Source organism: Podarcis muralis, chromosome W (assembly GCF_964188315.1).
Source record: "Podarcis muralis chromosome W, rPodMur119.hap1.1, whole genome shotgun sequence".
NCBI classification, from domain to species: domain Eukaryota; kingdom Metazoa; phylum Chordata; class Lepidosauria; order Squamata; family Lacertidae; genus Podarcis; species Podarcis muralis.
Genome location: NC_135674.1, coordinates 23612944 through 23627784, shown reverse-complemented (window position 1 = coordinate 23627784; position 14841 = coordinate 23612944). Strand labels below are relative to the sequence as shown.

At 45.8% G+C, this 14841-nt stretch overlaps 1 protein-coding gene across 21 annotated transcripts in view; it reads left to right on the top strand.

The window, feature by feature from the left end:
• Positions 1–14841, top strand: part of LOC144326360 (far upstream element-binding protein 3-like) — a 359673-nt gene that overhangs the window by 133897 nt on the left and 210935 nt on the right. The window contains exon 1 of one of the 21 annotated variants that reach the window (XM_077922911.1): positions 14015–14124. The exons of the other annotated variants lie outside the window; for them this stretch is intronic. The gene's annotated coding sequence lies outside the window, so the exon portion shown is untranslated. Of the gene's footprint in view, positions 1–14014; positions 14125–14841 lie in introns of those variants that run through there. 21 annotated transcript variants of the gene reach the window in all.

The window sequence follows — 14841 nt, the reverse complement described above, 5'->3', positions numbered from 1 at the left end:
ATGTGATCCAATTCTCGCATTAGTGTCCCCCATTACAATCAGGGGGATATTTGGAAATTTACTGACCTCTTCTGAAGGCCGGCGGGGGGCAAAAGTCTTTGCTCCCCTCTGCCTGCCTTCCCGGGAGAGCGGAGAAACGCAGTGCGTTTCTCCGCTGTCCCGGACGGCTTTTGAAGGCAGACGGGGGGAGCAAAGACTTTTGCCCCCCGCCCGCCTTCAGAAGAGGTCCAGGACCTCTTCTGAAGGCTGGCGGGGGGGCAAAAGTCTTTGTCCCCCCTGCCTGCCTTCCCAGGGGCTTTTAAGTCGCCCCGGACAGCGGAGAAGTCCTCCGCTGTCCCGGGGAGATTTTAAAATGCCGCCCGCCAGCATTTTAAGATCGCCCCGGACAGTGGAGAAGTCCTCCGCTGTCCCAGGGTTTTTTAAAATGCTGGGGGTGGGAAGAAAAGCCCTTGTCCCCCCCCCCAGCCTTCAGAAGAGGTCGGGGGACAGACTGTCCCCGGACCTGGTCTGAAGGCGGTTTCCATAGGAACGCATTAATTGATTTTCAATGCATTCCTATGGGAAACCGTGCTTCGCAAGACGAAAAACTCGCAAAAAGAAAAAACTTGCGGAACGAATTAATTTCGTCTTGCGAGGCACCACTGTATTTAAAAGAGGAATTTCCTTGTGAACATTGGGAAATGATAACAATTGTGCATACTGCCCAATATTTCTAATGCAATTAATTTTAAGGTTAGAAGACTGTTTAATACCACAGATCAAACTGGATTTGGGGTTTCCTTTTCTTGACATTTTAGTGGCGGGTAAATTATAAGTAATAAAATTAGGAATATCTAAAGGTTTAAGAGACCAAGTTTCCTGCAAAAGGATTATATTATGAGAATCAAGAAAATTTATAAAATCTGGGTCAGTTAATTTACATGAAAGTCCGGCTACATTCCAGGACATGATAGAAGGGTTTGCAGAGATCTATGATTTACGGATACTAATGGGCAATCTGATAAAGGGTGCTTTTATAAATAAACAATTGATATCCTGGGCTCAAAACTGAAAAAAAGTATTTAATAATATCTTAGAAGGGAAAGCCCCAGACACTTGGAAACTAGCGGAAATAGTAGTGATTGAAAAACCACAAAAGGACCCTACAGAGGTGGGGTCATACAGCCCAATTAGCCTATTAAATCAAGACTATAAGATATTTACAAAGATCCTGGCAAGGCAACTGGAAAAGGTACTACCTAAAATAATTAAGGAAGATCAATATGGATTTGTTAAGGGAAGATACATAAGCCATCCTATAAGAAATGTGTTAAACGTATTAACAAGCAGGGTAAAAGGAAAATTGGTGGTCTTAAAATTGGATGTGTATAAGGCCTTCGACACGATTAGACATAAGTTCTTATGGAATATTATGCGGGACGTAGGATTAGGAGAGAACTTTGTGGAAGCAATCCAGGAATTGTTTAGAGAAGGGAAGGCTGTGGTCAGAGTGAATGAGGGTGTTTCAGATCAATTCAATATACAAGTAGGAGTTAAACAAGGATGTTCACTCTCACCACTACTATTTGTTTTTGTTTTTTAAAAAAATAATTTTTATTAACAGACCAATCAAATCAAATCACATTAATTCCAAATTACAGAGCCAAATTTTAATTTTTTGTTGGGGGTACCCATATTTCAAGTTCCGAAAGGGATCCAATCATCTTGTTGCTGCTGCTTTAATATCCACAATTCTGTCCAAATGATGTTCACGATTCTGTCCAATCCTTTCTTGTTGTTTTCCACATCTCTTCTTGTTATTTTCATATATTTTTCCTTTTTTCTTTGTGGCCTCTGATAGTCTCTGCAAGCGAGTTGAAGACAAATGTTTTTGTAGTCCTGTGTGGGTTTTTCCATTCATCCAAGAGTCATATTCAGACGGCTGCCGCCTTTCATCACTTCCATAGAAAAAACAATTTTACCGTCCGTTCGTTAATCTTCACAGGCCTGTCACTCCCTTTCTTGATCTTCCGAGGAGGTTCTACCAGGAGTCCAATATGATAACAGCCATAGCTTCCTCCTCCTCGATCATCAATCTTTCGACAAAACCTGCCAACATGGTGACTCTCTCTTTTTTTTTTTTTTTTAAATAATTTTTATTAATTTTCCAAGCATATAATAAAGACAAACAATCAAACAAAACAAAACATACAAACATATAAACATGTATACTTTCATAATCTTATCTTCCTGCACCTTACTTCCCGGACTTCCCCATACCTCCCCTTTTCTGCATCCTTGTTTTTACCTTTCTTCAGCAACCCTCCAACTGATTAATTAATTCACTTTCATTCTAATTTCCTTAACTTATTGTTTACAGCTGCAATTCTCTATTTCTTAACACCTTAACATCTCAGTACACCTCAATTTTACAATAATTTTTAAGATAAATTTTGAATTTCTTCCAGTCTTCTTCCACTGTCTCTTTCCCCTGGTCACGGATTCTGCCGGTCATCTCTGCCAGTCCCATGTAGTCACATGGTGACTCTCTTTTTATAGCTGCGTCATTCCAAAAGCACTTATTCTTTTCCATGTCTCCATAAGCCAAACCTTTGGTTAATAATTCATTTACACACAGTTTTTTAATCATCCCGCTTATAGTCAATTGTGCAATGGTTCTTTCTTGGGGAGGGGTTGTTAGGTAATCACATAGAGAAAAAAGAAAAGAAAAGTCCCCCCCCCTTCCAGTCCCGTTCCGACATACCGACCCTTTGATGTATCTTCTTCTTGATTTATTGTCCTGTTGAATCCAACCCGTCACTCTACTTCACAGAGGTCACTTCAATTAGCAGTCTTAACTCCCGTTCTTCACTTGAAATATGTGCATTTGCTTCTCTCTAATTGTTTATTTTGAGCTCCTGCAACCAGTTTGCGCGATCAGAGACAGCGTCAGGGAGAGCCGTCTCCCACGGGTGCTGTGCGCCTAGTGCCTTCACCCCCTTCTTTCGAACTCGGGGGTGATTTATGGCAACAGCAGGCGAGGCAGTGTTTCCCCATTCCCTGGGGTAACAAGGGAGGTTGCATACTCCCATATCAGCCTCTTAATTACCCCGTGTGAGACGGAGAGATGGTATTGTCGGCCATCTTCCAATGCGCCCCTGGCGGGCCCCACCCCCACCACTACTATTTGTATTGGGTATGGAGTATTTGGCAGACAGAATACGAAACTCAGTAAAGGATAAAAGGATATAAGGAAGGAAAGGAAGAAATCAAGTTAAACATGTATGCAGATGGTATCCTATTATTATTTACAAACCCCTTAGAGGGTGTAAGAGAATTTATGATAATCCTGAAGGACTTTAAAGAGGAGTCGGGATTGGGAGTAAATTTGGAGAAATCTGAAATTTTATTTTGGGATGTAAATAAAGAGGAGAAGAAGGAATTTGCAAAAATGACAAAGATGGATATCAATTGGAAAAAAATTAAATACTTGGGGGTAAATATTATTAAAAATATTGCTAGGATTCCAGATGTAAATTACAAAGAAGCGTGGAGGAAGATCAAGAAGGATATAAAATCATGGAAAAATAAGAATTTATGTATTCTAGGTAGGGTTAGAGCAGTTTATAATAGTTTTGGTACCAAAATTATTATATTTATTTCAAGTAATTACACTACCCATTAGGAAAATATGGTTTAAAACATGGAATAAGCTATTTAAAAATTGGATTTTTGGAAGGAAAAGAGTTAGAACCCCAGACATAGTAAACTATTCACCTCGAAGAAGAGATGGGATGGGGAATACCGAACTTAGAATTTTACTATGAAATGTTCCAATTGAAAAATTTAATAGATATTGGATATAAGGAAGGGATTAAATGTATAAGGCTGGAGAATGAAATAAATGAAGGAATAGGAAGATAACGGATATTTAATAGAGATATGAACACAGCTTTTAAGAAGACAATAGGACCAAGGAAAACTGCGTTAGGAATCTGAAAGAACTGGAATACGAAATGGATGCCAACATACTCAAGGTGGATGCCGTTAAAATATATGCAGGAGGGTCAAAGGGAACCTGGTTGGTGGAAGAAATTAGAAGATCAGGGATTTTATAAATTAAAAGATATGTTTGATGAAGAAGGGAATTTAATTACAAAAAAAGTTTTTTTAGAAAAAATAGGAAAACAATATTGGCTGAAAGTGCAAGGACTTTATGATTTAATAAAAACGGAAAGAGCAGAGGAAACGATGAGGACAGAAATGAAAATAGAAATGGTGCTGAACAAAAGACAAATGACTGAGAAAGGGATAGCAGGGATGTTATAGAAACTGATGATAAGCGACAAAGAAAGAATGATAAAGATAATCCAGATTAAATGGGAGCAGGAAGGTATGATCCATCCAAACACGGCCCAAGAACTGATGAAGAATATAAACAATATTAAAATAGAAAAATATAAAGAATTAAGTAGAAAATCTTTATTAAAATGGTATAGAACTCCGGCACAAATGGCGTATATAGTGAAAGGGTTTAGTCCCAAATGCTGGCATTGTGGTCAGGAAAAAGGACTATATTCACACATGTGGTGGGAATGTAATCTGGTTAAGGAATATTGGCAAAAGATTATAAAGGTAATTTCTGGATTATTTCAAATAAACATAGAAGTTAATAGGGATTTGTTATTTTCGGGAATACTGGGAAATAACAAAGTAGAAAGTAATAAGCAAGAGTTGTACAAGATTATGATTTTAGCTGGAATACCAGTTATTGCTCTGGGATGGAAAGAAAAGGCCAAATGGAATATGGAAAAATTGAACGATTATGTTTTTGAATACGTACAATCAGAAATATTTGCACAGATAGTGGCAGAGGATAGATGGGAAAATAAATGCCAAAGAATCACAAATAAATGGGCATTTTACAGGAACAGGATAGAAAGAGGGGAAGCCAACCCTAACATACAAGCTCGAATGAACAGACTGTGTACATGGATAAAGACCGGGGGGGGGGGGGGAGGGTTGGAGTGGAGAGGGAGGGGAAGAAAAAAAAAAGGTAAACCAGATGGTATTTTGAATAGATTTTGTTATGTAAGCCCTTTTTCAGAAACCAGATATATTAATGTTACGTAGTTATACATTGTAGTATGAATGAATGTTGTTTTGTAGTTTTTGTTTTATAGAATATATATAGTAATGTTATGTTACTAAGCAAATAAAAAAAAATGTGCCCCCCCAAAAAAAGAGTTCAAACAGTCCCCTAGACATTTGTGTAGTTTCTTATCTTGCTTGCTCCTCCTCCATAACTGTGGGCAAAGTCTGTTCTATGGATAGAGGTGAGGATCTATAGTGTCATACATGTTGATTCGGCGTATAGTTGGATCCAGTCCCTTGGTCTGCAAACGCCTTTCTTGGTTGGGTGAGTCTCTTACGGGGGATTCCTCCTGTAGAAAGGCCAATATCTCCTCTTTTCCAGACCTATCATTGTTTGTATTCCTGCTGCCCACGTTAGCAGGTTCATGGGGGTTTGTCCTAGGCTTGTTGAGGTCACACATTGAATCTTGAATACTGTTTGTTATTTCTTTAATTTCCTCTAGTATGGAGTTAATTGGGGTTGTATTTATCGTTACTCTTTGCTCAACATTCCTAAGGAGCAGAGATGTCTTTAAAGTCACTCTTTGAGGTCCTCCTGTATTAACTGCAGCTGTGTTAGTGTCAATCAGAGGAACTGGAAAATTTCCACGTTGGCTTCATCTTGAAGGTGGGGCAGAGCTTGAGTCGGGGGGTAGCTTGGGAGATAACCGACTTGTCGGCCTCTGTATAGCTGGAAGTAGAGGTACAGCGTCCAAGTCTGCAAACACCCTTTTAACTGTAATGTGGAAATGACTCAGGAAGCCACCCATTTTGGGGAGAAGCAGGGGGATGGCATGACTTTGAAATTTGAGAAGTAGCTTTGTTACTCTTGGGTGGCTCGGCAGTTTTTCCAGCGTTTTTAAGTCCAGAGAGCCTATATCCAATCTCAGAAGTTCAGATAAGGAGAGGCAGACTCTCAGTCTGGAGATCCAACGCCCTTTGTTCTCCCAGTTGTTTTGGATAATCAGAACTATCTGATCCAGCTGCAAACACCTCTTAGTATGGGGGGGGGGGACCCTTGGGCTCCTTCCTGGGATTATATATGGACTGTGCAGCTTGGGGGCTCTCCCTGGAAGGATTAGGGATCTCCAGCCTGCCTGGCGGTACCCACTCAGCATTCCTCTCCCAGGGCCCAGGGGACCGCACTGAGCTCTCCGCCCCCCGACCACCAACCGCAAGGTTCTCAATGCTCTCCAACTTTCAAAGAATCAGTGCCAATGACCTTCTGGTAAGTAAGCTTTGTTCTACTAACAAACAGCAATTTCCCAGCTCCATACTGTGAAGGTAGCTTTTGAGGAGTTGTCTGGGCAACGGCATGGGACGATTGGGTTGCTTTAATCTCTGAACTCTTTCCTGTGGTTCCATTGTACTCCCATTGGAATTTTTCGGCCTTGGGCCTTTTGGCTGCTTTGGGGGGGGGGTCTTCAAAACAGCTAGTTGGCTGCTGTTTAGGACTGTGGGGAGACTGTGAGTCGGCATCATGCCCATTGCCCCCCTCCTCCACCTGCTCCCCTGTCCTTGTTTCTAGCCCATCAGGCACCTCTTGTTCAATTTCAGCAATTGCCCAGTCCAAGAGGTCTGTCAGGCTTAATTGTTTAGTTTCTCCTTTTAGAAGCTCCCATCCTTCTTGGACTCCCTTCTCTTGGAGTTTTCCTGACCATGGGATCTCACCCAGTAGCTCCTTAAACTTTTTGAAATTGGCCTTCTTAAAGTCCAGAGTGCATGTCTGACTACGCTCAGCTTTCCCTTGTCTCTGTATCCTGAAACCCAGGAGAGCATTATCACTTTCTCCCAAGTTTGCAAGTACTTCCACTTCGTCAACCAGTTCTTCCCTATAGGCGAGGATCAGGTCCAAAATAGATGATCCCCTTGTTGGTTCTTGCACCTTCTGCAAAATGAAATTGCCAGTGAGGCAATGGAGGAATTTGTCAGACCTTATATTCTTGGCAGAGTTTGAGTTCCAACAGATATTGGGGAAGTTGAAGCCCCTCCCCCCATTACTATATCTCTTCATTTTGAATGTTTGGTAATCTGCTCTAGGAATGCATCATCCAAGTCTTCAGTCTGGCTTGGTGGTCTATAGCAGATCCCCATAGTAAGGTCACTGTTGTTTCTCTCTCCTACAATTTCTATGCATATACTCTCAATCTGCTCTCCATGCTCCAGGTCATGGATTTCTTCACAAGTGTATGCATCCTTTACATATAATGCTGCTACATCTCCCTTCCTGTTTAGTCTACAGTGGTACTTCAGGTTAAGTACTTAATTCGTTCCGGAGGTCCGTACTTAACCTGAAACTGTTCTTAACCTGAAGCACCACTTTAGCTAATGGGGCCTCCTGCTGCCGCCGGAGCACGATTTCTGTTCTCATCCTGAAGCAAAGTTCTTAACCTGAAGCACTATTTCTGGGTTAGTGGAGTCTGTAACCTGAAGCGTATGTAACCTGAGGTACCACTGTATTCCTTTTGAACAGGTTATACCCCTCATTTCCTATATTCCAGTCATGAGTCTCATCCCACCAGGTTTGAGTAATGCCAACCAGGTCGTATTTGCCATCCTGAACTAAAAGTTCCAGTTCGTCTTGCTTGTTTCCCATACTCTGTGTAGAGACAACAGAAACCAGGATTCGTTCCCTCCAGCTGCTTCTTTCCTGTAGTTTCTTGCCCTTTAGCAGGTTTCTGGAGCACCATCTCAGTTTCCTGTGCATCAGTGAAGCTATTATCCTCAGTGCCAGGTGCTCTTCTGTCGTTTGTAATGTTGTCTCCCTCCCCCTTAACATCTACTTTAAAGCTCTCTTGATCAGGTTCTTGATACTCTTATCAAACACATTATTGCCAACCGCTGTGAGTTGCAGCCCATCTCTCACCAGAAGTCCTTTTTCAAGGAAGCCGAGACCATGATCCAAGAAGCCAAATCCTTCCTGATGACACCACCTGCACAGTCAGTGGTTTACCTCACGTATTTTCCTCTCCCTGGGCCACAACCTTCAACAAGAAGGAGTGATGAAAAGACTACCTGTGCCCCAAGTCTCTTCAGCTCCCTGCTCAGGGTCTCACAGTCCCTTGTTATGCATTGCAAGCTGTGTGTGGCAGTAATATTAGTACCCACATGAATCAGAAGGAAGGGATAGTGGTCAGTGGGCTTTATAAGACTTGGCAACTTCTCTGTCACATCGTGAATCTTTGGCACACTACTGCCTTGGTGGTGATAGGTGAGTAGGGGGTCACCTATCACCACCACACATCTCTTCCTCCTGCTGTTCTTCCACCTGCTGTTCTTGAGTCTTCTCCACTTGTCTATTGGAGCTTATTTTGATATTCTTGAGAAGTTACAAAGGCAGGAACCTTATGGTTTGAATACTTCCTATTCCTTCCTCTCGCCTTGTCATGTCTCGACTGCAGTTTCTTTTCTCCAGTATCGTCTCCATGGAAGGTAGTAAATGGGTTATGTGCATACTCACCCTCAGTCAGGAACTCTGGATCCAAAGGGGTTGGATCAAGAATGGAGAAAGACTCCTCCAAGTCTATCTTCTCCTGTCTCTTTCTTCTCTGGGGGTAGTAGTAATAATAATAATAATAATAATTTATTATTTATACCCCGCCCATCTGGCTGGGCCTCCCCAGCCACTCTGGGCGGCTTCCATAAAAACCAAAAATACAATAAAATATCACATGTTAAAAACTTCCCTGAACAGGGCTGCCTTAAGATGTCTCTTGAATGTCAGGTAGTTATTTATCACTTTGACATCTGCTGGAAGGGCGTTCCACAGGGTGGGCGCCACTACCGAGAAGGCCCTCTGCCTGGTTCCCTGTAGCTTTGCTTCTCGCAATGAGGGAACCGCCAGAAGGCCCTCGGCGCTGGACCTCAGCGTCCGGGCAGAATGATGGGGGTGGAGACGCTCCTTCAGGTATACTGGACCGAGGCCGTTTAGGGCTTTAAAGGTCAGCACCAACACTTTGAATTGTGCTCGGAAACGTACTGGGAGCCAATGCAAGTCTTTCAAGACCGGTGTTATATGGTCTCGGCGGCCGCTCCCAGTCACCAGTCTAGCTGCCGCATTCTGGATTAGTTGTAGTTTCCGAGTCACCTTCAAAGGTAGCCCCACGTAGAGTGCATTGCAGTAGTCCAAGCGGGAGATAACCAGAGCATGTACCACTCTGGCGAGACAGTCCGCAGGCAGATAGGGTCTCAGCCTACGTACCAGATGGAGCTGGTAAACAGCTGCCCTGGACACGGATTTGACCTGTGCCTCCATGGACAGCTGTGAGTCCAAAATGACTCCCAGGCTGCGCACCTGGTCCTTCAGGGGCACAGTTACCCCATTCAGGACCAGGGAATCCTCCACACCTGCCCGCCTCCTGTCCCCCAAAAACAGTACTTCTGTCTTGTCAGGATTCAACCTCAATCTGTTAGCCACCATCCATCCTCCAACCGCCTCCAGACACTCACACAGGACCTTCACCGCCTTCACTGGTTCTGATTTAAAAGAGAGGTAGAGCTGGGTATCATCCGCATACTGATGAACACCCAGCCCAAACCTCCTGATGATCTCTCCCAGCGGCTGCATGTAAATGTTGAAAAGCATGGGGGAGAGGACAGAACCCTGAGGCACCCCACAAGTGAGAGCCCAGGGGTCTGAACACTCATCCCCCACCACCACTTTCTGAACACGGCCCAGGAGGAAGGAGCGGAACCACTGTATAACAGTGCCCCCAGCTCCCAGCCCCTCAAGACGGTCCAGAAGGATGCTATGGTCGATGGTATCAAACGCCGCTGAGAGATCCAGCAGAACTAGGAAACAGCTCTCACCTTTGTCCCTAGCCCGCCGGAGATCATCAACCAGTGCGACCAAGGCAGTTTCAGTCCCATGATGAGGCCTGAATCCCGACTCGAAGGGATCCAAATGGTCCGCTTCTTCCAGGCGTGCCTGGAGTTGTTCGGCAACCACTCGCTCAATCACCTTGCCCAGGAATGGAAGATTTGAGACTGGGCGATAGTTGGCCATCGTGGCCGCATCTAAAGATGGTTTTTTAAGAAGCGGTTTAATAACCGCCTCTTTCAGCGGGTCTGGGAAGGCTCCCTCACGGAGGGAAGCATTCACCACCCCACGAAGCCCATTGCCCAGTCCTTCCCGGCTAGCTTTTATAAGCCAGGATGGGCAAGGATCCAGGAGACAGGTGGTTGGTTTCACTCGTCCAAGCAGCCTGTCCACATCCTCGGAGGTAACAGATTGGAATTGATCCCACTCAACTTGACTAGACAGAACTCTAGCACTCTCCCGCCCCGGCCCTGCTCCCACGGTGGAGTCTACTTCTTCCCGAATCTGAGCGATTTTATCTGCAAAAAACTTTGCAAAATCATTGCAGGAGAACATGTGGCCCGTACTGGGCCCCGATGTTGCAGGTGGTTCCGCTAAATTGTGAACCACCTGAAAAAGTCTCCTGCTGCTGTTTTCTGCAGATGCAATAGAGGCGGTGAAGAAATTCTTCTTCGCCGTCGCTATCGCCACTTGGTAGGCTCGACGTTGAGCTCTAACCTGTGTCCGGTCAGATTCGGAATGAGTTCTCCGCCACCGGCGCTCTAGCCGTCTCAACGATTGTTTCATTGCCCTCAGATCCGTGGAAAACCACGGGGCTGTCCGGGCTCCATGCAATCGGAGAGGGCGCTTCGGAGCCAAACAGTCAATAGCCCTGGTTAACTCCACATTCCAGCGGGCCACCAGGGAATCAGCTGAAAGGCCATCAACATGGGATAAAGCATCCCCTACCACTCTCTGGAAACCATTTGGATCCATTAAGTGGCGGGGGCGGACCATCCGAATTGGTCCCACCTCCCTGCAGAGGGGATGGGTCGCAGAGAAGTCCAGTTGCACCAGCAAGTGATCTGACCATGGCACTTCTTTCGTTTCACTTTTACTTAGTGTCAGATCACCAACATCCATAGAGGTAAACACCAGGTCCAAGGCATGTCCTGGGCTATGGGTTGGGCCAGACTTATTCAGGGACAGCCCCATGGAGGCCATGCTTTCCACGAAGTCCCGAGCGGCCCCTTGTAAGGTCGTGTCGGCATGGATATTAAAATCCCCTAGGACGACCAAGCTAGGTGTCTCCAGGAGAACATCCGCCACGACCTGAAGCAGCTCGGGCAGGGAATCCTTGGTGCAGCGGGGAGGTCGGTACACCAAAAGGAATCCTGTACTGCCCCTATTGCCCAACTTCCAGAACATGCACTCAGAAAACTGGGTCTTCCCAACAGGACGCCTGGTGCAAACTAATGACTTCCTAAAAATCACTGCAACCCCCCCTCCCCGCCCACATGACCTGGGTTGCTGTGCGTAAGAGAAACCTGGTGGACAAGCAGCGGCAAGGACAGGCCCATCTGCTTCATCCAACCAGGTCTCTGTTATACATGCCAGGTCAAATCCTCCATCCATGATCAAGTCATGGATGGCAGTGGTCTTATGAATCATTGACCTGGCATTGCACACCAGCACCTTCAGGTCATGTGGGTATCCCTTGCTGATTCTAGTATCCATCCGGTCAGGACCAGACCCGGAGGCAGGGATAGTCCTCAGACAACGACTAAACCTGCCTCCTCTGTAATGATAGGGACTGGTCTTAGCGTAACTCCTCCTCCTACCCGTGATCACTGAGATCGGTTGTCCCAGTGCATCCTGCCCTGTGGAACATGCCCCAGCCATTTTATGGGCTGGGGCCCACTCCCCGGCAGCCCTGAACCCTCCCCCTAAAAACAAAATAACACCTTAAACAAACGACCAAAACCAATAAAACAATACAAACGAAAAATGTAAAAATTACAAAAACATCAAAAAAAAAAAAATAATTCCCCAAGCCCAACCAACATCCATCCCACCCCCACCCCGCACATACAAAAAATCCAAAGAATTAAAAAAAAAAAAAAACACATTTTAAAAACACTCTGTGCCTCTCCGGCAGTAACAACTGTCCTGGTGAGGCCTGTCAGGCCCCGCCCTGGGCCAGATGGTAAGTGGCAAGAGCAGGGCCCTCAAGCACTCACTCAGGGAGTCTTCCTGGGCAGCAGGCCGCAAGCCGCACACAGTCCTTATGAGGCCCCAGGCCCCGCCCCAGGCCAGATGGTAAGTGGCAAGAGCAGGGCCCTCAAGCACTCACTCAGGGAGTCTTCCTGGGCAGCAGGCCGCAAGCAGCACGCAGTCCTTATGAGGCCCCAGGCCCCGCCCCAGGCCAGATGGTAAGTGGCAGGAAGGAGCAGGGCCCTCAAGCACTCACTCAGGGAGTCTTCCTGGGCAGCAGGCCGCAAGCCGCACGCAGTCCTTATGAGGCCCCAGGCCCCGCCCCAGGCCAGATGGTAAGTGGCAGGAAGGAGCAGGGCCCTCAAGCACTCACTCAGGGAGTCTTCCTGGGCAGCAGGCCGCAAGCAGCACACAGTCCTTATGAGGCTTCAGGCCCCGCCCCAGGCCAGATGGTAAGTGGCAGGAAGGAGCAGGGCCCTCAAGCACTCACTCAGGGAGTCTTCCTGGGCAGCAGGCCGCAAGCCGCACGCAGTCCTTATGAGGCCCCAGGCCCCGCCCCAGGCCAGATGGTAAGTGGCAGGAAGGAGCAGGGCCCTCAAGCACTCACTCAGGGAGTCTTCCTGGGCAGCAGGCCGCAAGCCGCACGCAGTCCTTATGAGGCCCCAGGCCCCGCCCCAGGCCAGATGGTAAGTGGCAGGAAGGAGCAGGGCCCTCAAGCACTCACTCAGGGAGTCTTCCTGGGCAGCAGGCCGCAAGCTGCACGCAGTCCTTATGAGGCCCCAGGCCCCGCCCCAGGCCAGATGGTAAGTGGCAGGAAGGAGCAGGGCCCTCAAGCACTCACTCAGGGAGTCTTCCTGGGCAGCCCAGGAAGTAGGAATCATTCTGTGCACTGTACCTTTCACAGCCACCTTGGTGTCAGTAATTTGCACATTCAGCAACAGTTAATTGGAGTACTTGGCTCAGGACCAATGCATCTGCTTTTATGTCCAAGGCTCAAGGTCACTGGAGCTGGTTTACAGTAAGTACAATTTACTCAGTTTGGAGCAGGCGGTTGCCTTTGCACTCCAACAGGAGACTTTCAGGCTTTTAGGATACAGCCGTTTTGCAAGGATGTGATTGCAGGAGCTTGCAGTCAGCAGTGAACAGAACAGAGCAGCAAGGTGGTGGGAAGAACAAAGCAACATAATTATGTATTTGTATGTAGTGTTTATTGAAAGATAGACTATCAAGTATTCAACCGCAGACATTTTTGCTACTGTGTGCGACTTGCTCACGGCAACTGCTGTCGTAGCTTCTCTGGCACAGAATTGGTGTCAATGGTCAGAGCATGGAAGCGATTTTGCAACTCCAATGACAAAGCATGGCTCATGAATGTCCTACTTTTGTGCATCACATTCCTCCAGGGGTTCATCTCTTGCAATGGGCAATCTTTCACCTCCCTAGGGGCACCCCATCTGTCTTGCTGCTTCATCACAGTCGATTCAGCTCTATCAAGCAACTCTGCATGTTGTCCTGTTGCTTGAGGTGAGGCTAGACGGGCCTCAAGTTGCTGGAGCTTCTCTTCCAGCAAGACAACCAGCTTGCACTTGCTACAAGTGTACTGTTGCTTGTTCCCTGGCAGTAAGATAAACATAGCACAGATGTTGCAGGTCACTGCAGCAGTTCCCTCACCCTCCGTGTCTCTTGGTCCTATGCACACCAAGGGACAGAGTTCTGGGCCTCCCCTTTAAAGTCCCCTGCTAAACGCTCTTGCAAACACCTGTGTGCACTGAGTTAAGTTTGACTGCTGCTGGCTTCTAGCTCCTCCCTCAGCCTGGCTTCCTCTCAACTGTAACTCTTCCCCCTCAAATCCTGTGTTTCCGCAGAATGATCAGGCTCTAAAAGACACAAGCTCACTCTCGTCAGTCTACTCCAGCAATCATTGCTCCTGATTGCAAGGTCTCCCTGAAGCTGCAATGAGAATTCAAACCGTTAGAATTCAGGAACTGCCAATATTACAGGTGCCACATGTTCCTTGTTTTGCATCTGTAAGAAATCAATCTTTTAATGTGGCAACACCTACAATTTAGAACTCCCTGCCTATTGACATCAGGGAGGCACCTTTGCTATATTCTTTTAAGCACCTGCTGAAAACATTTTTGTTTAGGCAAGCATATCCAGACATGTAGAATGTTGACATGCATTTTAATCTGGTTTTTAACATATTGCCCATTTAAATTATTCTTTGAATGTTTTAAATAACTTTTTTGCAGTTTTTGCTGATATTTTATTGTTTTATTCTTTTTTGTAAACCAGTTACTTAATTGGCAGCCAGCCAAGCTGAATCAAAGTTTATTGGTCAACCTAATACAGGTTATAGCCTAAAAACAAATAAGCAAACAGATTTTAACAAGCAAAGTTAATAACATAAAACACATACATACACACATGTTTCAGGTCACAAGGCTAGACTCATAGGCATTTCTGAGTTGGGAAGCTTTTATCAAACTTAACTGGATTGAACATAACAGGTTTAGCCCTGCTAGTCAGCATATGTTTCATTTTGTCAATGCCACTATGTTAATGAATATTTTAATTATCCTTAAATCAGCAGGGATTACTCATTCCCCACAATGCACCTGCATACATCTTATGACTCTTATCTGTGTTACTGGGCAGATTTGGGAAGTACAGTGGTACCTCGCAAGACGAATGCCTCGCAAGACGGAAAACTCGCA